The sequence below is a fragment of the Arvicanthis niloticus genome (assembly GCF_011762505.2).
Source record: "Arvicanthis niloticus isolate mArvNil1 chromosome Y unlocalized genomic scaffold, mArvNil1.pat.X SUPER_Y_unloc_11, whole genome shotgun sequence".
In the NCBI taxonomy this organism is placed as follows: Eukaryota; Metazoa; Chordata; class Mammalia; order Rodentia; family Muridae; genus Arvicanthis; species Arvicanthis niloticus.
Window position 1 is genome coordinate 202,344 of NW_023045002.1, and position 24,452 is coordinate 226,795.

Consider the following 24,452-nt stretch of genomic DNA (forward strand, 5'->3'; position numbering starts at 1 on the left):
TGGACTGTGAGGACATTTGCACTTGATAAGGTATTTTCTGCACCTTCTTTCAATTCCCATGGTAACCTATTGCCTGAGTGATTATGTGACCTTTCTGCTCTTCCCTATCCTCCCAACATATTTTCTATCTCAAAGTGAGACCCATGACCTTTTCACAAAAGATCAATGTACTTTTTATAACTAACTGATCAGGCATAGTTCCAAAGGTGACTATTTCTGTAAACAAGGGACCCTAGTCCACTCTGATTTGAGGTCCAATAGTTCAAGTTTAGAATCAGAGCCTAGAACCTGTGCCATCTGACACAAGGCAAGTCCACAGAAACGTAATAACTTCCAACATTTCTGCCTAGATCTGGACAGCTGAACAAACTAGATGTAACCTAGCCAGCAACAGTCATCCAAACCCTTGGGAAAAAGAAATGAGTTTCTGCCTGCTCTCTCCCGGAATGAACACAAGCGATACAGATACAAAACTCTGAATTGGAAACGTATAATTGCTGCCAGAAAATTTCTCCACTGTATAAGGTACTGTATAATGGCCTTTACAATTGACAGAAGTGTATATGGCACCTTCACTCTGCCTGAAGAAGATTCTGTTCTCCTTTTTCAACAGGGCCTCAGGGTTAATGTTAACTTACTCCTTCTCACTACAGCGAACAAAATGGCAGAACTCTCCTAGGACTAACATTGCCCTAGACCCCATTTGCCAAATGGGCCCTTAAAACACCTATTATGCCTTACGTGTTCCTTACAAATTCCTATTCCTATAAAGTTGCTTTGAGTCTTTTCTCCTTAAAGGGCTGTCAGATCAAGGGAGCTTTATACCACTCATTCTACATAAAAGAGCATCTAACATTCCCTGTCTGTCTTCCCAGTAGGATTTTGGGCCTATTGTTGACCTCCACCTGCCAAATAGATTTTAGACCTTCAATTTCTGCAAAGGGGGCCCTGGGAAATCAAAATCTATTCAAAAGGGCTCTCAAAACTAGCCCCTGTGTAAAAAGGCTGTTTCAAACCTTCATCCTCTACACCAGGGGACTTCATGTCCACCTGTGCAACTAAAGAACCACCAGACCTTCTCTTCAACCCATGCCTCACAAACACCCCATTAATGAAGTTTTCTTTAAAGCTAACCGCTCTGTCCAAGACATCTTTACAACACATTTGCAAACAATGGTACCTCACATTTCTCTGCTTTTAGATCATAGGATAGAAGATATAAAGATGAAATCGGCTTTCATACCTTGTGCCTCAAAATTGGGCATCAAAAATGCAGAACTGACCTTAATAGTCGCTGTAGGAAGCTGCTGTTAGCTGCGCAGTTGCTAGGCAGATAGGCGTGCCTTAGCCACTGCCAATCCCGAGGCATATTGGGTGGTGAACGAACAGCCAATCAAAAAGTGAATACGTCACTCTAGACTGCACTTAAGCGGGGGACCCGTTCCTCAGCGCTCTCTCTGACTCTGGCACTCTCTCTCTCTGACTCTGACTCACTCTCTCTCGCTCTCTGACTCTGGAGCTCTCTCTCTCTCTCTCTCTCTCTCTCTCTCTCTCTCCCTTCCTTCCTTCCGCGTCTCTCCACGTTTCTCCACGTGGGTGATAAAGATTAAAAGCCTCGTTTACAGTAACTACCTGTTCTCTGCGTCTCGTGATTTCTCCGCGGACGCAAAAGCTCCAGGGGGGCACGTTAGATCTGGTGCCGAAAATCCCGGGATAAGTTCCAGGCGCGAGAATCCAAGCGCGCGCAGATTCTCCACGCGAGCGAAACCCACGCGCGGTTTTCCCCGGCGGCAGATCCCTACGCATTAGCCGAAGGAACCCTGAGCTTCGAGAATGGTTAACAAACTGTGGATGTCGGGGTCACCTCCGGAAGGTATGCTTGGGATAGAAACCCTCGTCGCGGGTGGATATTCTCCCATTGCCACCTCAATAGCTAGCTTCTTGTTTGCGTTGCTTTCAGCTATTAGGGCAAGTCAAAAGGTTTCACGAGAGGTCCGTTCCAAGCTATCAGAACCAGAGTGTGTTAGTTTAAGCCGGCGGCGGCATCGCGCACAGGCGCGGCTGCAGCGGCGAAACATGTAGCTGCTTCTCGTGGGAAGGGAAGCCTGAAAAATTGTCTGGGCGCATTTTGCGGCCCGGGAGAGGGTCTTTTTTGTGTTTCTTTCACAGGCGAAAACAATCTAATTCGGCCCGTGGCACAAGGCAGTGCGGGCGCGTTCGCGATGGCGGACCGCGGCCTGGAGCCGCTGGCCCCCCGTGGTGCAGACGCAGCTGCAGAAGCGGGAATCTTCGGAAGACCACAAAGAAGGAAGCTGGATTAGAAGATCTCGGCTGACCCTCCTGCCATTGTGGCTGAGTATATCGATGTGGGATTTAATAAAATCTTAAATTATTCCAGAGGTTTTTAGTTCAAATTTAAGGTTTTAAATAAAAGCAAAATCTCTCAGTTCAGAACTGCGCCTAAACTGGCAGGCAGGCAGGCAGAGAGAGGTTAAGTGCATTTACATTTGAATTAAGACCTGCAGGCTGCGACCAGAAGAAGCAGTTTTCGTTCTGAGTCTAAAGACCAGATCCTAACAAGATAACCTATATTCAAAGCTGTTAAAAATAAGATGCCTTAGATTCCTTTAAAATGTGTAACAATTATTAGAGAATAAAATTGGCTTTTATCCGAAATTCTCATGAGACAAAAAAGATTGGTTATTAAATTAATCCAAAATAAAGTTCAAATTTAAGTTTTATACAACCTAACTTGTCTTATCCAGCTACCATTTCAATAAATGTTTACATAAAAAATATTTTTATACCATTCCTTTACATTTTTGGTAAAGGTAAAAGGTTTATAGGTAATAAATTTACTCATAATGTTTAAGAGCCCATGAAACAATATTTGTTAAAAAATAATTGCTTCAGAATATGGGTAATGTTTTATATTTTACATATATATACAAATTTTGTTGCCTTAATACAAAAAGGGTAAGAGGTTAAATCTTTTGGTGTGTATTATATTTGATTAGTGGATTTTTCTAAAGAAAATTTTTTCTACAAGCTATTGCCTCAATATAGCGAGCTTTTAAAATTTTTAAAATACTTGTTACTTCAAAAAAATATTCAAAGACAGTGTCTTTCAACGTTTGAGTCAATTTGACTTTAGAAATAACTCAGCCATTAAGGCTGGACTTAATTAAAAATATAAAGGCTAAACTCCCAGCGGCCACGTGGTGTCTCACAACCATTTGTGGTGAGGATCTAACGCCATCTTCTGGCCTATGAGTGTACATACAAAGAAAAATAGTTTACTTTAATCTTGAATGACTCTTAATAATTTTTAAAGGTTGTTAAGAGATATTATTTGACTAAAACCTCATTTTAAGCTTACCATAAGAGGATTTAAAACCTCTGTTTAATGTTTTCAAAGGGATACAAGTCCAAAATTAAATCATATATATATTTTCTTGAGTTTATCTTGCTTCAACACAATTTATGTGTTGTAGTCACTGTTTTAAATGTTAAAAGGGGGTATATCTACCTTTGTCTTGTTGAATATGCTTCATAAGGTGCAGTATGTTTCGGCTACAAGATTTAATATCTCTAGCCATTTAAATAACATTAAATTTAATAAGGTGTCTAAAAATACATCTGCACAACCGGTGTTGGTGTGTGTAGACCCTTCATTTTTCTTTATGTTATCCAACCTTCAGAATAATTCTGATATCTTGGATTATAAGAATGTTACATGCTTTTTAGCACAAGGCTAGAATGGATCACTAGATCTAGCCTTGGTTGTGCATGTGCCTACCTTTGTGCCCATCTCAGTACATCGTTATAGAGACTTAAAATAGACTTTGGTCAATCAGAGAGTTGATTGGCTCTAGCCCATGTGAAGGGGCTCACAGATGTGGCTCAAATAAGCTGTGTCAACAGCCCCACATCCAGGTGTTACACCTCTAAGATTTGTGAATGATGCATTTACTTAAAGCCATGATCTTTCTGCTTATTTAAAAGGAAAGTGAAATGGGAAATTGGACCAGATACAGCAGTGATTGCAAATCCGGATTTCCAGCCTTGATGGAGTGTGGATGGAGCCTGTTTCCTGTGGAGATTTTACTTCTTAAAAATAAATTTCTTCTGCCTTTTCTTTCTTTCTTTCTTTCTTTCTTTCTTTCTTTCTTTCTTTCTTTCTTTATTTCTTTCTTTCTTTCTAAAGAGCGGGAATAGGCCTGCTTGATATACAGCTCTATGATGTAAATTAGTATTCATAAATGGTTGGTTTGTAAGCTCAGAGCCCAGCAATATAAGTGACAAGGTAGCTTATAGCCTAAGCACTCGCAAACCTTGGAGCAAGCATCCCTCCCTCAAATTTGACGATCTAGGCTAAAAAATAGCCTATGACAGAGACACTCTCAGTCTATGCACCCCAAGAGCTCAGCTCATTTGCACTGGGTAGATGAGAGGTCTTGTCCAGTCAGCTCTTGCCTAAATAATTGTGATACCTAATAATAGGTTCACAGCCCTCGCACCCCTGGGAGCTATATATATGCTCCATTGCACAGGGATGGGTGTCAATGCCTCTTTACATTTCCTTAGCCCATGCACCCAGAGGACTGGTTTCCATGGCACCTGGAAGGGTAAGGAAAAATCTTCGGGCTATAAGCTCTTGATCGCTTACTCCCCCCCAAGATGGAGTTTGCTTGATCGGGTTTGAGTTCGAATCTTATTTGGTACTACATTTAATAGGCAAAAGGCTGTTTCATATTAATAATTTAAACAGGGGGAGATGTAGGAAGCTGCTGTTAGCTGCGCAGTTGCTAGGCAGATAGGCGTGCCTTAGCCACTGCCAATCCCGAGGCATATTGGGTGGTGAACGAACAGCCAATCAAAAAGTGAATACGTCACTCTAGACTGCACTTAAGCGGGGGACCCGTTCCTCAGCTCTCTCTCTCTCTCTGACTCTGACTCACTCTCTCTCTCTCTCTGACTCTGACTCACTCTCTCTCGCTCTCTGACTCTGGCTCTCTCTCTCTCTCTCTCTCTCTCTCTCTCTCTCTCCCTCCCCCCTCCTTCCGCGTCTCTCCACGTTTCTCCACGTGGGTGATAAAGATTAAAAGCCTCGTTTACAGTAACTACCTGTTCTCTGCGTCTCGTGATTTCTCCACGGACGCAAAAGCGCCAGGGGGGAGTGTTAGAAGTGGCATGTAATTAAAATGTTATAAAAGCAAAACAGGAGAGGGGGAATGGGATAGGGGGTTTTAGGGAGGGGAAATGGGGAGAGGGCATGACATCTGTTTTGTAAGTAAAATATCCAACAAAATATTCTAAATTAAAAAATTCATGATGCCTATCAATTATTTGCAGATGTGTGCAGTTTGAACACAGATTTGGGGAAACATCAATGCTTGTTGGAAGATTGAGGTGATCATTGCCTGGACTCTCACAGATTTCACATAGGGTATGCATCTGGGGTGAGGCAATCAGAACATTCCTCCAGTGCACAATGTAGTCTAGAACCTTCCCCTGCTGACCATGGGTGAACTGGATATTTCTGTTCTACAAAATAGGACTGGGGACCTCTAGCTTATGAACCAAGACATTCAGGATTTCTCCTTTGCTGAAGGTTGTCTTAGAACTTCTCATTCTGGGAAGAGGTTCCCAGACTCCTCTGTTGCCCATTTACTTTCACACTCCTTGTTTTTTGAAGTTCCTGAGAGAACTCGGCCTCTGCCCTTCCCTTCACCAACAATGTGGCCTTGGATCTTGTCCACTTCTGCAAGGGAGGATGTGAGCCACTGTCTTTGACCAAAGGAAGCTCCCACGTTCCTTTTTTCCAAAGGTGACATTAGATATGCTCTTTTGAATAATTGTGTATCGTGCCTTGTATCTTCAAGAATTCTCTTATGTCTTTGAACTACCTCCAATGTATACACTATAATAAGAGAGATCCAAGCCTTTCACCTTTCACCATGGTGGCTAAGGAAATATATTGTTTCACTCTAGTTTGAGGTCCCAGGACCTATGTGGAGAATTATTGGCTGGATCCTATGTTATGCTCCATAGCCTAATCACATTGCTGTTGCCCATACATGGACATGTTAAGACAAACTGAAGGAGGCAACCCAGCCAGGGACAGGCATCCAGGGTGTTTGAAAAAGGATTGTCTTGTTGCCTGAACTCCCCCAGACCAAACACAAGTTGTGGAACCTCTACCAACTAAAGAAGAGTTAGAAGCTGAAGAGCAGTGCTGGGACCTTCCTTTACTGAATAAGGTAACAGGGTCATTCATGTCTATCAGGATGCTGCATGGTACTTACCCCTCTCCTAGGGCTTTCTAACCCATCCATACCTTTGCACAACCAGGTCTCAAAGTTTTCTCTTTCTCATAAAGGCCCGAGCACTTTCTTTCTTCCCAAGTTACCTCAGTTTTTTTACTTTACTGAAGAGAATGTCAGACCTCCCTCCTACGACTAAACCTACTGCAGACCTTCCCCATTTGTCCAAGGTGGACTAAAGTACTCATTTAGAGGAAACACCCTCAAACTTTCTGTTTCTTTGAAAGCAGGCCTAAGTCATTTGTCTTCTGGCTAAAGAGGCCCCAGGTAGAGTAAGGCTTATGCCATCCCTTCTGTAGAAACCAGAATCAAATCTACTCACATGCAGTCCAGTGTAGTGTAAAAGGAGGCTATGATTTCCTCCTTAAACAACAAGGACTATAGACATCCAGTTCCTGGACAAGGGTGTATTTCTCATGAAACAATGATGACAGAGACCACAGGTTTGTCTCCTATGGCCAAGTGGGTCTCATTCATTCCATCTGTAGTCACAGGAAATTCAGATGTAGCCTCTAGCTATGGGACACCCTAGTTCATAGCTTCATTCCAAGGGCACCTTACACTTGACTTTAAACTCGTCTTACGTTAGTGCCATTCTCTCTGACCAAATTGCCAGGCAAACACAATTGCAACCTCAGAGTGGGACCCCACAAGTTTCTGGGTGTATGACAGAGGGTAGAAAATGGAAAGTGAAAACTAACAGATATGCGATCTATAGGTGGTTGTCAGAAATGCAATGTTCCTGTCTCTCATTTAAGGATATGCACAGACCAATACCACTTTGAGGGAGCATCAGATTTCAGACCACTTCTCATCCTGAAGAAAGAGCTTGCTGATTGTTTCTTGTACTCTTCCCAACAGGATGTACAATATATGGATAATGAAAGCTGGGAAGACTCTTTGGACGCAAAAGATGCAGTACCATACTGTTCTCCCACTACCCAAGGTAAGCTAAATTTCTCCCTTCTGCACAGTAAGAGGATTAGAGCTTGCTATTTGTTTAAACATGGCCAGGCACTTTCTTTCTAAGCAAAGCAGTTCTGGATGACTCCAGATGTTCCATTTATGAATACAGACTACTCAAATTGCATCTATTTTCCAGGCATCACATACCATCTCCTTTGGATGAAGGGTCATCAGCACTTGACTTGGAATGGGTGGCCTTCAGGCCTTTCTGCTCTTACAAATACTACCCTAAACCTTCCCCTTCTGTCCAAGGTCAGTAATAAAAATGACTGGAGTTCACTACTGGGATCTCAGGATTTTCATTGTGCCTAAGGGGACCAAGATCAAAGGGTCCTCAAAGCATCCCCCACCTATATATGGGCCTCAAACATAACCCTCTGATGATGAACTTTAGATCATTTCCCTCTAACCATGGCCACTAAGAAAATACCTGTGTGACCACAGGGGCATCATTTAATTCTGCCCTGTGTTAACAGAGCCTGACACTTCAGTCTTCTGTTTTTCATACCATCCTTCATGCACTTACCCATGTAGCTGATGACAAACTTCAGGAGGACTTAGAGACTGACAATCATGACTGATGAATAATTCTTAGATTGCTGCCTACCACAGTGTAACTGAGGATGCAAATCTTCTAAACTGTGAAGCAGTCCTACCATCCCTGCTCAAGGTAGGCTAGGACATTTTTTCATCCTTAAAAAGGTTTGGGACTTTAAGCAGACTCTAAGTGTGCTTTAATCTTCTACTTCTGAACATCATTGCTTTAGACAATCAAATTCTGTCCATTATATATCAAATGCACCCTCTGCATATAAGAGGGTCCAATATCTATCTTACAAGATGAACAGGGCATGAGATAATCTCTCCCTGCCCAAGGTCTCAAAGTCCACTTTGAGTCAAAAAGGTCCACAATAATTAGAAGGATTTCAACTTCATTTCTGATGAAGGAGGGCACAAAAATTCCACTTAACTGTATCTCACATCCAACACCTCTCATCTGAAAGGGACATCAGAATAACTACTTTTGTTACAGTAGTCCGCAAATGCACAGTCTCTGTCCAAGTGGTCTGTAAATGTCATCCTTTCATAGTGAATCTTTGGTGCCTTTCTCTCTGCCTATAATGAGGAGCCTCAGACACTCCATGCCTGCTCATAAATATTTACTCTTACCCTTCTGTCTAGGGGGCAACAACATTTTCTCCTAATGCCCACAGTTCTTGAAATCGTTTAGCCCAAGGTGGACTCATGCCCACCCTCTTTTGAAAGGTGTCAATTGATCTTGTTTTACTGACTTTGTGTGCTGGCTATATCCCAACTGTCTAGGATATCTTCCAAGCTTATTCCTACTACATATATTCTGAGACATTCCTCCACTGAAGAAAGAGGCCTTGGACTTATTTCCTCTGACCAAAAGTTTCATAGCCTAAAGATAACCATTCAACCTGTTGGAATATTGAAACAACTGCAGCCTGGACTTTCCCACAGCACACAAAATATATGGACACTCTAAATACTGAAAAATAATTGGAAAGTAATCGAGCAATACTGAAATTTCCTGTGGTCCACAAGGTATTTACATTTTCTCCAATGAGAAATGGTCTTTATTATTTTATTGAAAATAGAAAGAGATTTTACCTCTGTGACAAATAGGTATAGAATTTCACTTTTCACAGAGTTTCTCAGAAATCCCACTTATGACTAGGGTGCTGTGACACTCTTATTCCCATGAAATCTGGCACATTACCTCGTAGAGGAAGGGCACAACAGTGCTACTTCCAAGCAAAGCTGACCAAGCTCCTCCCCCATTCTACACAGGAAGATTTAGACATTCATAAGAGGCAGTGCTCCAGACCTGGCCTGTGTGATCGAGGAAACACCACAGAGTCACCATCTTCCCAGTGCATCTCTTACACACAACTTCTAATTTCAGAGGTCTGGGAAGCACTGTTCTCACCTAAGAGATCTAAGAGCACTGTGGAGTGAGGTCCCCCTGAAAAGAATATCAAGGCAAGGGTAAATGAGACTACTTTCTTTGTTTTGGTCCCACAGACCCAGACAGTCTGTCCTCCATGCAGAGAAATGCGTGGATGGACATATATTTGAGGAAGACACTGAATATGAGGCTACTGCATTCCAGGTTCTTAGAAGACTTCTAAGACATCTGTCATGCCTAGCACCAACTATCGGATGGTATGAATTCGAGATTGTGATTTCAAGTTTGGAGCTAATAAAGGAACATTCTTTAATTCTCAAGGTATCAATCAACCTTCAACTTCTGCTCAATAGTGCTCCAGACGTAAAGAGTAAGAAGGCTGAGCCTCTTCCATACAATCCTGGGGACCTCCAATCTCATCTTTCTACTTAAGAGCATCTTGGATCTATCACATGTCCCCAGAGGGGCAGAAACAATTCCTCCTCTGCACACAGGGAGATTAGATATATCTCCCCTTACCCAAAGTTCTCTTAGTACCCTCTATTACTGCATTGGCTTCTAGACTATTTCCTCTCCCTAATTATACCTGAAATATTCCTCTTCTCACCAAAGGATTCCATGCTGCCTGTTCTAATAGAGAACTACACTCCACCAGTATCCAAAGGGTTCTCAGAACTTCAAACTGTTTTCCTGTGGGAGTGTACTCACTAAGTCGTTCATTGGGTCTCAGATCTTTCCAAACGCCTGCCTCTGATTTTCCAGTGGGTCTCAGATTTCATTTTCCCCAGGCCATCTTCAAATATGCCTTTCTAACCAAGGAGGACATCACATTGTCCTCCTCTGGTGCAGGGTCCTCAGACATTCCCCACCCTATCTTTAGGACCTATATTATTTCCATCCACCCAAAGGGACCTCCAGACCTCCCAGGCTGTAAGTTCCAGAGCCCAAGCTTAGCAAGTGCAGCCCAGAACAGAAGCTCACTGCCTCAAGGCAGAAACCAAAATGATGTGTTCCCCACATTTCATACCTAGACCTAGCAGCTGAACATATGCTTAAGAAGGAGAACCAGTGTGGGACTGTCAGCCAGGTTTTCTGATGGATGCTCAGACTGCTGCCTGACCTAGCACCACATTCACTACAAGGAACCCATGTCTCTGAGGAGGAGTATGCAAATTTCAAAATCTACCCAACCAAACATGCTAGTTTACCTCTATAAAATGGTCACAGATTTCCACTCTCTTCCCAAGAAACCCTCAAATATTTCAGCTCTGATCCTAGGAATCATGTATTTTCTCCATGGTTTTGGGGGTTTCACTTCTTTCCCATACCCCTCAACAAGATTCAGACTTCTCACCTCTGACCCACTCATCCCTGGTCATACATCTCTGACTAGTCTTGAGGGCATTCAGGGTCTGCATATGAGGCCTTCAATAATGCCCACATTGTCTCACACATACTCTTTCTGACTAATGGGATCTTCAAACTCCACCTCTGGCCAAGGAAACTTCACACAATCCTTTCTCATTAGCTGGGGTCTCTGTAGTGATATCTTTATCCTCCATGCAAACTCTGGTTTTACCTTCTGACCATGCAGCTTTCCCACTTTGCTCAAAATATGTAACACTTACACAATGTGGACAAAGAGGCCTTGATCATTCTCCTACTTATCGATATAGCATTCCTTCCCTCAGGTATGAGATCTCCAGAGGAGCAGAAAGAGGCTGAAATACCATTCATCATCTTCAGAGCTTTCAGCATCAGTGGAGTGGTTCCAACCTTACTGCCCAGACATGGATGGTTGAACTCAAACCTGCTGCTGCATGCAACCTTACTGCAATCACTACATCATCCCTTTGGCAATTTCTGTCACATTATATTGTGATTACACTTTTTCTATAGAAATTAAATCATTTTAAAACACATATCTGAAATGTTTACTGATTTCAACCTGCTTTATGTCTGGTTTTGTTATTTGATGTGCTAATTTGTGGACTTAATGCAAGTGGTCTGTATAGATAACTAAAGCCCAGTAAATTACTCTTCAATCTCAGGCTACTATTCCATGCTTGGAATGTTTGAAAGAAAAAAATACATGTAACATGTTTCACACTTCTGCACCTTCTTCTAAGTATATCTGTGGATGATTGAATGAGGAGTGAATGAACATGTTTCTTTTACTGGCATACCAAGAACATACTTGTGGTTAAGGTAAGTTGACAATGTGATGCAAAGAATAGTTGTCACCAACTCATTTCTTTATGATGTATAATGGAAAATACATTTTGTATACACATTTAATTCTGTAAATGGATGCATGATCAAAAGATCTATGATGGTCTTGTGATCTTAAATTAATATACTTTAGATATTTTAATTTTCCCTCTCAAGGAATACATTTAGTACGTGTAGAAAGATACTTCATGATATTTTCATATAAGATTATATAACTTTTCATACATAAATATGAAGTTCGTTGTAGAAAGTTCTTTAAACCAAGCATTTACTCCACTATTTCAATTTAATCTGTTCCTTGAGTCTATTAATATGTGGCCCTTGGGAATATATCTCCCAAAACTCCATTGCTAATACAGCCATAAAAATACTTTGGATACTGACAGAATCCTTGGAGTGTGTACATATGAAATCACAAAATTTTGTTTATATTCTTTCTGGAATATGTTGTTCTACAATCCAGAATGTCTTTTGCATCATTTTTTAAATCAGTGTTTCCGTCGCTTTGCTGTACTTACAAGAGTTGCTAGAAATGACTGCTGCTTTAGGGGTTAAGTATTTTGTTAGTGGAGATATAACCAGAACTCTAAATAAAACTTTCTGACTGAGTGATAGGTAAATTTAGTTGCGCTATATTCAAAGTTAATTTATCATTGAACCATACCCTTTGTTTTACTGGAAAAGAAAAAGTGGTTTGCTTTTTATGGCTGGGTCACAGTTTGTATAGTAAAGAAATGTTGTAACCTTTATATCTCAATTTTAAGGTTTCCTTATTTGTATTATAGGAAATTGATGATTTTGGAAAAAACACACGTATCTTGGAGCAGAGGTTGTACGACAAAATATGTTCAGCAGCACAAATACCTTCTGTAGAAGAAGTGTGTGTGGGAACAGGGACTCCGGTAAAAAAAGCTGGGTCTGCAGAAAGTGATTGACTGACTGGAAATTTAGTGCTTTGGAGACAAGGGACATTTTTTCTCTGTGTAGGTCATTAAGGGTTAAATTATGACCTCATGACATTCACAGTGAGATGCCAGCATATGTTAGAAGGACATGTGGTATACAACTTTCTACCCCTGCATTGCTTGCCTATTGTCATAATGTTGAGGCCTAAATGACTCCTGTGGGATCTGGAAGGGACTAATAAGTTAGTTAAATCACTTATAGCTGTGATGATATCTTTTCAGTGTTAAAATTCTATTGCTACTTCTTCAAAGGTGATCTGGTGTTTAGTACATTGCTTCTTTATTCTCCATATTGATTTATATCCCTATGGCTCAGAATACCCATGTTTTCTCACACTGTTACCCATTCATATTGCCATTCTATAGTTTGAAGCTCAGTTTGACCCAGTATTGGCCAGTGGAATTCATGGTGTCTTCATCTGATGCCTCTGGAGTATTTCCTGAGTCTGAACATTTCACTCTGTGTCTTTGTATAGTACATGGAAAGGTGGGGCACCTGGAAATGTAATGGTAAATGGACAAGCTCACACTTCCACTTTGTGTATATATTCCCTGGCATTGCTGGGTGTGTTCAGGGTTATCAACTAGGAAGAAGAAAGGGATCCTGTATTCCTTCTACTGAAGTAGTCTGGCCAGACAAGCCACCATCATTCCATCCTCTGGGATTTAGCTGCTTTCTCCTCCTGGTTTCCTCTACTCCATGTTTATTTCCTGTGTGTTACCTTCCAGTGTGACAGAGAAAGGTTTGATCTCTGTATCCCAGAAGCATGAGCTCATTGAGAAGATTGCAGTGTTCTGTGGAGATTCCCGGTCCGAATGTATGTATAGAATGTGTGTTTGCTCTGGGAAGGCTTTTTCTCTTCTACCATCCTATCCTAATTAACAGGTTATTCATATCCTGTTTCATGTTCATCAGCAGTCTTTTGAGGTTAAGTGTGATTCCATGTACAAAAACACTGTGCCAACTCAAAAAGAAGGAGGGACAAAGACTCTTTGGAGTAATTCTTTTACAGCAGGTGTCCATGAACTCAAGGGTAGTTGCTAAATTAGTGGTCCTCACATGTGGTGTGTGCTGCATGTCTAGCTCTTTCTGGTGTCATTCTTAATATTGTTCCTTCACAATCTTCCCGTGTAAAGTTGAGTTCTTAATACACCCCTTTATTCTCCACATGGGAAGTACTTCTAACTACTTGCCCAGGAAATCTTTGGGATCTTCATATTGAACACAAACACACACACACACACACACACACACACACACACACACACACACACACACCAGTTAAATGGTAATTGCCTTGGCTACCTCAAAGGCAATTTCTAAATGCACTTATAAATCTACCCTTGATACTCCATGTCCAATCAAGGAAGTGGCCAGTGGCCACTTACCAGAAATTTCATATGGCTCTTTGGCCTTATCTACTGAACCTCCTATGTCCATCCATCATTCTCCCCCATGTCTTTGTGATTCCTTTCTCCTCCCTCCTGATGCCTAACATTTACAACTCTGTGGTCCTGACCCATCTCTCTTTGCACAGTTATTGAACCCTGGCATCTTTATTGATCAACCAAAACCCCATTGGGAACAAAGACCTTTAAATTTTGGACACACATTTCCAAGTTGAATTAAGCATTAGAACCAGTCTCCAACAACCCATGTAATAGTAAAGTCTCCAATTCATATAATCTGTATGTTTAGAGAACAATATCACATCATACCACACCACCACATATAATCACACCAGACCATAGCACATCACCACACACCATAGCGCACCAGAATGCACCACAACACACCAGAGCATATCACTGCAACACATTACAGCACACTGCATCACACTATAGCACACCCGTGCACACCACACTACACCACACAGCACTACAGTATATACATTCTTGCTCCAAACAACACACAGATTGATATAAAGAGCAAATAAAATTTGTACATTGTTAATGCATTTTCTTCAGTCTTTATGTTGTACTGTCTTCCAATATTTCTCTTTTCCCTCTATAGACTTGTCTCTCTTTTAAGAACTTCCTTTTGTCCTGATGAAAACTATGTGTCATGTTAACAAACCAGTTTTTCTTTGTATTTTGTGTGTTAATTCCCTTAAAGTCCTAAAGAATAATTTATCTATACATAGAAAATCAAGGTGGACAGCTGGTTTATTTCAACATTTGCTGTGCCACATTCTCTGGACTATGTGACTTCTTAAAATAAAATGTGTGTGTGTGTGTGTGTGTGTGTGTGTGTGTGTGTGTGTGTGTGTGTTTATGTATGTGTGTGTGTGTGTGTTTCTTCTACCTGAATCAGGGTAGAACTTTTAACTTTTAAATTTACTCCAAAATTTTCAGCATATCTGTTTTTCTATTGTGTGTCCTTTCACACCTAAATGTACCTTCTGCTTTAATGTCACATATTTTATTGTCCTCTCTCTTTCTATCCTCCTCAAATCTTGTCTACTTCTGTTAGTGGTCCACTTTCTTGATTCATGACCTGCAAAAACACACACAGACATACACACAGACATACACACACACTCGTCCATACACACACTGAAGCCACACTCACAATGCACATATAGTTCTTCATTCAATAAACGAGGAAAAACATGCAGCATTTTACTTTACTGCGTGTGTTTTATCAGTGAGCATTTTGAAAGTTTAAGCCCTGCACTACATTTATTTCTGTATAAGATCATTATTCTTTAGATATTTTTCACTTTTTGTCTCATATGAAGTTAATGTTGCTGTGATAAAAACACAATGGCCAAAAGCAAGTTGGGAAGGAAAGGTTTGTTTGGCTTACACTTCCACATCACTGTTCATCATCAAAGGAAGTAAGGGCAGGTTATCAAACACAGCAGGAACCTGGAGCCAGGAGCTGATGCAGAAGCCATAGAGGGATGCAGCTTACTGACTTACTCACATGTTCAGCCTGCTTTTATATGGATCCCAGGACCACCTTCCATCAATCACTTACTAAGAAAATGCTCTACAGGCCTGCCTACAGCATATTCTTATGGAGGCATATTCTCAGTTGTTTCTCTGTCCTCTCTGATGACCCTGCTTTGTGTAAAGATGACACAAAACCAACAATCATGCATGTGTGTGTGCTATTTCTTACTTTAGTGTGTATTCTTTTGTGGTTTGGTTTTCTTTTACATAGACTTCTAGCTGGCCTGGAATTCACTATGTAGTGCAGGATGACCTTGACCATCTTGTGATCTTCCAGTCTCTGCCTCCTGATTGTGGAAGTCATTATAGTCACACACCATGCAATTCTTCTTGGAGTTTGTTTTTCTAACACACTCACTTTCAGTTTCACATTTAAATAGACACTTTTGTTACAGAGGGGACAATTTGGAGGTCTTTTCTTCTTAAGAATAAGCTATCATTTTGCAAAGAAGAGCTCAACAATTAGACAGGCTGTAAGTTTTGGTAGCTTTCAGGAGAGAAGAGAGGGGTAGGAGAAATAGAGAAAGCCATCCCTTTGGAGTCAGGGTACAAGAGAGCAGGAAGTTTCATCAGTTGAGTCAGTAGTTTACTGTGCTGTAGGTAAATGATGGGCATGCCTAAGCCCTTCATATAAGAAAGAATTCCAGAGTGTCAGAACAGGCAGGCTCAGGATTCTCACTGGTGTCTCAAAAAAAAAAGAAAAGGGAAGAAAAAACAGACACTTTTGACTTAGAATTTTAAAGAAGATTAAGTAGCAGAGAAGATGGCTTTTATAACTTGCAGATGACTCAACAAGTAAAAGTGCTTGTTTCAAAGGCATGCTTCATGATCTGAGTTCAGATCACACAAATCATGGAAAAAGCCAGATGTGGCCTCACAATCTATAATCTCAGGATTCCAACAACAAGATGGGTGACAGAGGCATAAGAACTCACTAAAAGCTTTCTTGCCACAAAGCCTGGAGTATATGCTATGTGTAGTATACTACAGCAGCAGAAAAAGAGAAACCCTGTCTCTAAAGAATGAGGATAAAACTAAATCTAAACCTAAATTGTTCTGTGATCTCCACACTTGTACCATGCCATTTGCATGCCTATACACACACACACACACACACACACACACACACACACACACACACACAGAGAGAGAGAGAGAGAGAGAGAGAGAGAGAGAGAGAGAGAGAGAGAGAGAGAGAGAGATCATTGAGTTTTAGAGACTATGGTTTGTGCTTCCCACAATTATAGTTAACTCTGTCATTCTGGATTTCTGATGGGGTTGAGAACATATAGCTATTGACCTTAAGAGAAAAGATTTGAGTGGATGGCTGTCAGCTGACATTCATCCTAAAGCCAGGTTCAGAACTAAATGTTCTAGTTAGAATAGATGACAGAGGAGCTGGTTAGTCAACAAAAGGATGGACTGGGTATTAGGACTATCCTGTACCTCACTGGTACAAATTGGCATAATTATGCTCTAATTGTATTTTGAGAGAAAAGTTTCATTTTAACAGGAAGAGTGATGTGTAGGAGGAGCTAGGGTAGGAGGAGTACAGAGAGGAAGAAAAGGAGTAAGAAGAGGAGAAGAAGAAGGAGAGAAGAAGCTAGGTGATGAAAGAGAAAAAGAGGGGGAAGACAGGGAGGCAGATATTCATGTATCTCCACCAGTCAAAGATAGTTGTTATATCTAGGTCGGTCAGTGGGTTACACCTCTGATTGAACAATTCCACACTTATAAAGCCTATGATTAACAGTTTTTTTTTCAAAAAAGTATAAATGCAAAAAGGGAAAGGGGGCATGGCATATGGGTTTCCTAAGGGGGGTGGGGGTAATGGGGATAGGGGATGCCATCTGAAGTGTAAATAAAATATCTAATAAAAAAAATTTAAAAAAGATGTGATGTTGTGGTGTGATGTGATGTTGTTCTCTAAAGATACAGGTTATATGAATTGGAGATTTGGCTATTACATTGGTTGTTCGTGATTGGTTCTAATGCTTGATTCAACTAAAAAATGTGTGTCCAAAATTTAAAGGTCTTTGTTCCCAATGGAATTTTGATTGTTCAATAAAGATGCCAGGGGCCAATGACTGTGCAAAGAGAGATGGGTCAGGACCACACAGTTGCAAATGCTAGGAATCAGGAGGGAGGAGAAAGGAATCACCAGGACATGGGGGAGAAAGACAGATGGACATAGGATGTTCATTAGATAAGGCCAAAGAGCCATCTGAAATTTCTGGTAAGTGGCCACTGGCCACTTCCTTGATAGGACACGGGTTAGCAAGAGTAGATTTAGTAGTGCCTTTAGAATTTGCCTTAGAGGTAGCCAAGGAATTTATAGTTTAAAGGTGTGTGTGTGTGTGTGTGTGTGTGTGTGTGTGTGTGTGTGTGTGTTCCATATGAAGACCCAAAGATTTCCTGAGCCAGTGATTGGAAGTGCTTCCCATGTGGAGAACAAAGGGGTGTATTAGGAACTCAACAGTACATGGGAAGATTGTGACTGAACGATATTAAGAATGACACCAGAGAGAGCTGGATATGCAGCACACACCACATGGGAGGGCCACTAATCTAGTACCCATCCTTGAGTTCTTGAACACTTGCTGTAAAAGAATTACTCCAAAGAGCCTTTGTCCCTCCTTCTTTTTGAGTTGGCACACTGTTTTTGCACATGGAATCACAATTAACCTCAAAAGACTGCTGATGATCATGAGACAGGATATGGATAACCTGTTAAGTAGGTAAGGATGGTGGAAGAGAAAAAAAAAAACCTGCCCAGAGCAAACACACATTCTATACATCCATTCAGGTCAGGAATCTCCACAGCACACTGCATTCTTCACAATAAGCTCATACCTCTGTGATACAGAGATTAAACCTTTCTCTGTCACACTGGAAGGTAAGACACAGGAAATAAACATGGAGTAGAGGAAACCAGGAGGAGAAAGCAGCTAAGTCCCAGAGGATCAAATGATGGTGGCTTGTCTGGCCAAACTTCTTCAGTAGAATGAATACACACACGATCACTTTTTTTTCCTAGTTGATAACCCTGAACACACCCAGCAATGCCAGGGAATATATACACAAAGTGGAAGCATGACCTTGTCCATTTACCATTACATTTCCAGGTGCCCCACCTTTCCATGTACTATACAAAGGCACAGAGTGAAATGTTCAGACTCAGGAAATACTCCAGAGGCATCAGATAAACACAACAAATTCCAATGGCCAATACTGGGTCAAACTGAGCTTCAAAATGTAGAATGGCAATATGAGTGGGTAACAGTGTGAGAAAGATGGGTATTCTGAGCCATACTGATATATACTCAGTGAAAAAAAAATGTCCCTTGTCTCAAAAGCACTAAAGTTCCAGTCAGTCAATCACTCTCTGCATACCCAGCTTTTTACTTGGAATCCCTGTTTCCACACACACTTCTACAGAAATTACTTGTGCTGCTGAATATATTTTGTCATACAACCTCTGCTCCAAGATACATGTGTTTTTTTCAAAATCATCAATTTCCTATAATACAAATAAGGAAACCTTAAAATTGAGATATAAAAATTACAACATTTATTTGCTAGACAAACTGTGACCCAGCAGTAAAAAGCAAACCTTTTTTTTTTTCTTTTCCAGTAAAACAAATGGGACGGTTCAATGATAAATTAACTTGGAATATAGCCCAACTAAATTTACCTATCACTTAGTCAGAAAGTTCTCTTTTGAGTTCTGGTTGAGATTGCTTCAAAGAAAATGTGTATATCTTTGGTCTCCTAGGGCGAGAGGGTCCCAATATGGGTATCCAGGATCATATTGGAATGCTGGGTCTCACTCTTGATAGGAATGGTAAGGTACCAGGTTCTCTGGTTGACAAATGTCATGTCTGAAATTTCCGTGACAAACAAGGAATATAGTTGCACCGCCTTTTGGAACTGTTGTAGGGATGAATCACCATAATACATGAACCAAAGCTGTGGGCTCCTGTCTGGAACTAGTGGAATGTTTTTCTTCCTCTTGGACATTAGTAACATGTTATGAGCTCTCCTTAGTAGGAACAGGGTGACTGATATCCTGAGTTCCAGATGCCCCGCGTTTCCATGTACTATACAAAGGCACAGAGTGAAATGTTCAGACTCAGGAAATACTCCAGAGGCATCTGTAGTAATAGGAACTTCAGATGTAGCCTCTAGCTATGGGATACCCTAGTTCATAGCTTCATTACAAGGGCACTTTACACTTGACTTTTAACTTGTCTTATGTTAGTGCCAATCTCTCTGACCAAATTGCCAGGCAAACACAATTGCAACCTCAGAGTGGGACCCCACAAGTTTCTGGGTGTAGGAAAGAGGGCAGGAAATGAAAAGCAAAAACTAACAAATATGCAGTCTATAGATAGTTGTCAGAAATGCAATCTTCCTGTCTCTCATTTAGGGATATACACAGACCAGTACCACTTCAAGTGAGCATCAGATTTCAGACCACTTCTCATCCTGAAGAAAGAGCTTGCTGATTGTTTCTTGTACTCTTCCCAACAGGATGTACAATATACAGATAATGAAAGCTTGGAAGACACTTTGGATGCAAATGATGCAGTACCATAATGTTCTCCCACTACCCAAGGTAAGCTAGATTTCTCCCTTCTGCACAGTGAGAGGATTAGAGCTTGCTATTTGGTTAAACATGGCCAGGCACTTTATTTCTAAGCAAAGCAATTCTGGATGACTCCAGATGTTCCAGTTATGAATACAGGCTACTGAAACTGCATCTATTTTCCTGGCATCTCATACCATCTCTTTTGGATGAAGGGTCATCAGCACTTAACTTGGAATAGGTGGCCTTCAGGCCTTTCTGCTCTTACAAATACTACCCTAAACCTTCCCCTTCTGTCCAAGGTCAATAATAAAAATGACTGGAGTAAACTACTGGGATCTCAGAATTTTCATTTTGCCCAAAGGGACCGAGATCAAAGGGTCCTCAAATTATGCCCCACCTATATATGGGCCTCAAACATAACCCACTGATGACGAACTTTAGATCATTTCCCTCTAACCATGGACTCTAAGAAAATACCTGTGTGACCACAGGGGCAACATTTAATTCTGCCCTGTGTTAACAGAGCCTGACACTGCAGTCTTCTGTTTTTCATACCATCCTTCATGCACTTACCCATGTAGCTGATGACAAATTTCAGGAGGTCTTAGAGACTAACAATCATGACTCATGAATAATGCTTAGATTGCTTCCTATCACTGTGTAACTGAGGATGCAAATCTAAACTGTGAAGCAGTGCTACTTCCCCTGCTCAAGGTAGGCTAGGACATTTTTTTTATCCTTAAAGAGCTTTGGGACTTTAAGCAGACTCTAAGTGTGCTTTAATCTTCTACTTCTGAACATCATTGATTTAGATAACCAACTTCTGTTCATTATAAATCAAATGCACCCTCTGTATATAAGAGGGTCCAATATCTATCTTACAAGATGGACAGGGCATGAGATAATCTCTCCCTGCACAAAGCCTCAAACTCCACTTCGAGGCAAAAAGGTCCTCAATAATTACACTCTGTGATCAAGAAGGATTTCAAATTCATTTCTGATGACAGAGGGCACACAAATTCCACTTAACTGTATCTCACATCTAACACCACTCATCTGGAAGGGACATCAGAATAACTACTTTTGTCCCAGTAGTCCTCAAATGCATATACTCTGTCCAAGAGGTCTGTAAATGTCATCCTTTCATAGTGGGTCTTTGATGCCTTTATCTCTGCCTATAATGAGGAGCCTCAGACACTCCATGTCTACTCATAAAGATTTCCTCTTATCCTTCTGTCTAGGGGGCAACAACACTTTCTCCTAATGCCCACATTTCTGGAAATCCTTTATCCCAATGTGGACTCCTGCCGACCCTCTCTTGAAAGGTGTCAATTGATCTTGTTCTACTGACATGGTGTGCCTGCTATATCCCAACTGTCTAGGATATCTTCTGAACTTATTCCTACTACATATATTCTGAGACATTCCTCCACTGAAGAAAGAGGCCTTGGACTTATTTCCTCTGACCAAAAGATTCATAGCCTAAAGATAACCATTCATCCTGTTGGAATAATGAAACAACTGCAGCCTGGACTTTGATACAGCACAGAAAATATAGGGACACTCTAAATACTGAAAGATATTTGGAAAGTAATCTAGCAATCCTGAAATTTACTCTGCTCCACAAGGTACTTACATGTTCTCCAATGAGAAATGGCCATTATTATTTTATTGAAAATAGCCAGAGATTATACCACTGTGACAAATGAGTATAGAATTTCACTTTTCACAGAGTTTCTCAGAAATCCCACTTATGACCAGGGTGCTGTGACACTCTTATTCCCATGAAGTCTGGCACATTACCTTGTAGAGGAAGGGCACAACAGTGCTACTTCCATGCAAAGCTGCCCAAGCTCCTCCACCATTCTACACAGGAATATTTATACATTCATAAGAGGGAGTGCTCCAGACCTGGCCTGTGTGATTGAGGAAACCCACCAGAATCACCATCTTCCCAGTGCATCTTTTACAAACAACTTCTAATTTCAGTGGTCTGGAAAGCATTTTTCTGACCTAAGAGATCTCAGAGCACTGTGAACTGAGGTCCCAAAGAGAAGGGAATCAAGGCAAGGGAAAATCAGACTACTTTCTTTGTTTTGGTCTCACAGACACAGATAGTCTGTCCTCCATGCAGAGGAATGTATAGATGGACATATATTTGAGGAAGACACTGAACCTGATGCTACTGCATTGCAGCCTCTTAAAAGACTTCTAAGACATCTGTCATGCCTAGCAAGGACATTCACATGATATGTATTCTAGATTGTGATTTCAGGTTTGGAGCTAATAAAGGAGCGTTCTATAATTCTCAAGGTATCAATCAACCTTCAACTTCTGCTCAGTAGTACTCCAGACATAAAGAATAAGAGAGGCTGAGCCTCTTCCAAATAATCTTGGAGGGCTCCAATCACATCTTTCTAATTTTGAGCATCTTGGATCTATCACATGTCCCCAGAGGGGCAGAAACAATTCCTCCTCTGTACACAGGAAGATTGGATATGTCTCCCATTACCCAAAGTACTCTGAGTGCCCTCTTTTACTGACTTGGCTTCTAGACGATTTCCTCTCCCTAATTATACCTGAAATATTCCTCTTCTCACGAAAGCATCCCATGCTGCCTGTTCTAATAGAGAATTACAGTCCACCAGTACCCAAAGGATTCTCAGAACTTCAAAGTATTCTCCTGTAGGAGTGTACTGACTAAGTACTTAATTGGGCCTCAGATCCTTCCAAACTCCTGCCTCTGATTTTCCAGTGGGTCTCAGATTTCATTTTTCCCAGGCCATCTTCAAATATGCCTTTCTAACCAAGGAGGACACCACATTGTCCTCCTCTGGTGCAGGGTCCTCAGACATTCCCCACCCTATCTTTAAGACCTATAGTATTTCCATCCACCCAAAGGGACCTCCAGACCTCCCAGACTGTAAGTTGCAGAGCCCAAGCTTAGCAAGTGCAGCCCAGAACAGAAGCTCACTGCCTCAAGGCAGAAACCAAAATGATGTGTTCCCCACATTTCATACCTAGACCTAGCAGCTGAACATATGCTTAAGAAGGAGAACCAGTGTGGGACTGTCACCCAGGTTTTTTGATAAATGCTCAGACTGCTGCATGACCTAGCACCACATTCACTATAATGAACAGATGTCTCTGAGGAAGAGTATTGGAATTTCAAACTCTACCCAACCAAACATGCTAGTTTATCTCTATAAAAAGATCATAGATTTCCACTCTCTTCCCAAGAATCCCTCAAGTATTTCACCTCTGATCCTAGGGATCTTGTATTTTCTCCATGGCTTTTGGGGTTTCATTTCTTTCCCATACCTCTGGACAACATTCAGACTACTCACCTCTGACCCACTGATCCCTGGTCATACATCCCTGGCTAGTCTTGAGGGCATTCAGTGTCTGTTTATGAGGCCATCAATAATGCCCACATTGTCTCACACGTACCCTTTCTGACTAATGGAATCTTCAAACTCCACCTCTGGCCAAGGAAACTTCACACAATCCTTTCTCATTAGCTGGGTTCTCTGGATTGACATCTTTATCCTCTGTGCAAACTCTGGTTTTACCTTCTGACCTAGTAGCTTTCCCACTTTGCTCAAAATATGTAACACTTACACAATGTGGACAAAGAGGCCTTGATCATTCTCCTACTTATCAATATAACATTCCTTCCCTCAGGTATGAGATCTCCAGAGATGCAGAAAAGGGCTGAAATACCAGTCATCATCTTCAGAGCTTTCATCATCAGTGGAGTGGTCCCAACCTTACTGCTCAGACATAGATGGTTGGACACAAACCTGCTGTTGCATGCCACCTTTACTGAAATCAGTATATCATCCCTTCAGCAATTGCTGTCCCATTATATTGTGATTACAATTTTTCTATAGAAATTAAATGATTTTAAAACACATATGTGAAATGTTTACTGATTTCAACCTGCTTTATGCCTGGTTTTGTTATTTGATGTGCTAATTTGGGGACTTAATTCAAGTGGTCTGTATAGATAACTAAAGCCCAGTTAAGTACTCTTCAATCTCAGGCTACTATTCCATGTGTGGAATGTTTGAAAGAAAAGATACATGTAACATTTTTCACACTTCTGCACCTTCTTCTAAGTATATCTGTGGATGATTGAATGAGAACTGAATGAAGGTGTTTCTTTTACACGCATACCAAGAACATACTCATGGTTAATGTAAGTTGACAATATGATGCAAAGAATAGTTGTCACCAACTCATTTCTTTATGATGTATAATGAAAAATACATTTTGTATACACATTTAATTTTCTAAATGGATGCATGATCAAAAGATCTATGATGGTCTTGTAATCTTAACCTAATATACTTTAGATTTTTTAATTTTCCCTCTCAAGGAATACATTTAGTGTGTGTAGAAAAATACTTCATGATATTAACATATAAGATTCTATAACTTTTTATACATAAATATGAGGTTCGTTGTAGGAAGTTTAT

General features: G+C 40.9%; 1 long non-coding RNA gene across 18 annotated transcripts; it reads left to right on the forward strand.

Moving 5' to 3' along the window:
• The first annotated feature begins 263 nt into the window (after nt 1-263).
• Nucleotides 264-21,380, forward strand: LOC117701247 (uncharacterized). Of its 18 annotated transcripts, XR_013070106.1 has the most exons (11): nt 265-525; nt 4,588-4,628; nt 5,356-5,449; nt 5,699-5,830; nt 5,995-6,263; nt 7,188-7,272; nt 7,429-7,544; nt 8,616-8,861; nt 9,342-9,546; nt 10,917-11,433; nt 12,243-12,257. It is a non-coding gene; the product is annotated as an uncharacterized LOC117701247 (long non-coding RNA). The 18 variants fall into 18 exon arrangements; XR_013070098.1 differs by having other exon boundaries at nt 264-1,873; nt 2,170-5,449; XR_013070092.1 differs by adding an exon at nt 7,827-7,962 and having other exon boundaries at nt 265-5,449.
• Nucleotides 21,381-24,452: the final 3,072 nt, after the last annotated feature.